Source organism: Gopherus flavomarginatus, unplaced genomic scaffold (assembly GCF_025201925.1).
Source record: "Gopherus flavomarginatus isolate rGopFla2 unplaced genomic scaffold, rGopFla2.mat.asm mat_scaffold_35_arrow_ctg1, whole genome shotgun sequence".
NCBI classification, from domain to species: domain Eukaryota; kingdom Metazoa; phylum Chordata; order Testudines; family Testudinidae; genus Gopherus; species Gopherus flavomarginatus.
Window position 1 is genome coordinate 2,778,535 of NW_026115064.1, and position 2,530 is coordinate 2,781,064.

General features: G+C 47.8%; 1 non-coding gene across 1 annotated transcript; it reads right to left on the reverse strand.

Moving 5' to 3' along the window:
* Nucleotides 1-215: 215 nt before the first annotated feature.
* On the reverse strand, nt 216-288 carry TRNAV-AAC (transfer RNA valine (anticodon AAC)). The gene has a single exon. It is a non-coding gene; the product is annotated as a tRNA-Val (tRNA).
* Between the last annotated feature and the right edge of the window lie 2,242 nt (nt 289-2,530).

The window sequence follows — 2,530 nt, forward strand, 5'->3', positions numbered from 1 at the left end:
ATAGGCCAACCTCCAACAGCAGAGGTGGCCAAGCCACAAGCCTCCAAATGGTGACTGGCCTAACTACTCTAGGTTCTCCAGCCTGACACCAAGGTGCTTTCTCCACTGCTGTCAGCATCCTCTGTCATGCAGGGGTTGGAGTTATCCCAGGGACAGGCCAATAGGAGGAGTGCCCTTTCTGAATAACAAGGGGATCTGGGAAAAGAAAGCCAGCATGTTTCTGCCTGGTTTTGAACCAGGGACCTTTTGCGTGTTAGGCAAATGTAATAACCACTACACTACAGAAACTCCACCTACTGGGTTGTTGCTCACTCTGGCACAGACCGATGGACAAATCTAGAGAATGTGGTGGTAGCCCCTCGATAGGTCAGCTGGCAGGGCAGAGGACTGGAGCCAGCACTCAGGAAGTCGTCCTTACCTCGCCCGTGTGACTCCAGCTTGAGGGAGAGCTTCTTTTTCTTCTCCTTGCTGACAAAGAGCAAGAGAAGAATGAAAGGTCAGGTGGGCCAACTCGGTGCAGAAGCCCATGCTGTCTTTTCCTCCTGCATAGCCTGAAATGAGGGACTCGTGGCAGATAAAGGAACTGCTGCACTCTCAGAAAACATCCCGCCCGTGCATAAAGGAGGATAGAAGAGCCTGTTAGTCTAGCACGCTCCCAGCTGAACTGTTTCAGCATCTGCTAGGTTTCTTTTTGGCCTGTTACTTTTCTGTCTGGGATGTTGTTGTCAGCTGTGGCACAGAAAAAGGACGTCATTGCGAGCTGCCCATGAAGATAAGATTAACTTTTGCCTTCCTTGCTCGGCTTTACTTGCTTCCTCACCCTATTCCTGCCTTAGTTCCTGTGTTACCTGAAGGCAACGGGGGCCCAGCAGTACGAAGAGGAAGTTAGACAGCTAGACCCTGGTGGCAAAAGTTCTGCCACCGCTTGCCACCCCACTCTCTTCTCCCAGCTTCACATATTGACCGCCAGGGACTTGGTGCCCAGCAGCGCAACGGAAGGCAGTGGACAGAGCCACCCTCGCCTTGAAGCTCTGGCTCATTAAACCGTATCTTCAGTCGCTGATGGCCAATGAGAGACCAACAGCGCTTGCCATTTTAGCACTTGAAAATGCCATTGGTCAGTCACTGGATCTCTTTAATGCTGTTACATAACAAATGAAAATAGAATCTCAGTGTGACATTCTGTACCTTTGGGGGAGTGTGCTGTAACCCCCATATTCCTCATTTTCATATAATCGTGATCTTATATACAGAGCATGCCTTGTAAGGTATCAGGGGAAAGGATATGATCTGCTGAAAGTCATTTCTCTACCCATAGATGTTTACCATTCATGCATATGAAGTTATGAGAATTGTGCAGTGTGGTTATCACTATGCTGTAAGGTGGGGGAGTCAGCCAAATATTAGCTCCCCAGTGACAACAGCAAGGAAAGTAACCAACACCCGGACAGGGTGTCAAACAACCCATCAACAGCCATTGTTCAGCAAGGGAGCTACAGTGCAATCACTTACCTGCAAGAGGACACCCCAGGGGAATTGCTCAGACTTGCTTGGAGAGACGCAGTGATGCTCACCTGACTCTGAAGGGGGAGCAAAGCCAAGAGGGAAGAAAGGACATGATAAAAGCAGAGACATTTGCCATGCTTTGTCTCTCTCGTCCACCTACATCTACAGACACCCCCACACCAAGCAACTGAAGCGCTGACGAAAGGGGAGAGCCTGGCTGAAAAGCCACCAGCCGGCCTGTGGTGAGAAGCATCTAAGTTTGTAAGGACATTGAAAGGGTTAAGATCAGCTTAGAGTGCATTTTGCTTTTATTTCACAAAAACAACGAGGAGTCCGGTGACACCTTAAGAACTAACAGATTTATTTGGACACAAGCATTCGTGGGTAAAAAGCCCTCTTCTTCAGATGCATGGAGTGAAAATTGCAGATAGAGGCATAAATATATATTGGAACATGATGTAAAGGGAGTTACCATACAAGGGGAGAACCAGTGTTGAAGGCTAATTCAGTCAGGGTGGATGTGGCTCTCTCCAAGTAATTGACAGGGAGGTGTCAATACCAAGAGAGGGAAAATTGCTTTTGTAGTGAGCCAGTCACCCCCAGTCCCTCTTCAAGCTCAAATTAATGGTGTTAAGTTTGCAGATCAGTTGTAACTCTGCAATTTCTCTTTGAAGTCTGTTTTTGAAGTTTTTTGAATGGCTTCTTTTAAATGGCTACTTTGAATGGCTACGTTTAATTGTGTTATTGAATATGAACATGTAAACGTGTTATGGAAGTCCCATGTGGTCTAGTGGTTAGGATTCTTAGCTTTCACCCAGACAGCCTGGGTTCAATTCCCCACACAGGAACAATGCAGAGCTTCTCCTTGGAGGGGAGGCAAGAAACAAAAAGAATAGGAAGGGATCCTGCCAGCAGCAGAGCTGGATAGAGTTGGGAGCAGTACTGGATTTGACATGGTGCCATAGTGCTAGACCCAAGCTCTGAAGGGACCTGTAACAGTAACTTCCTCCCCTCTGCAGAAAGG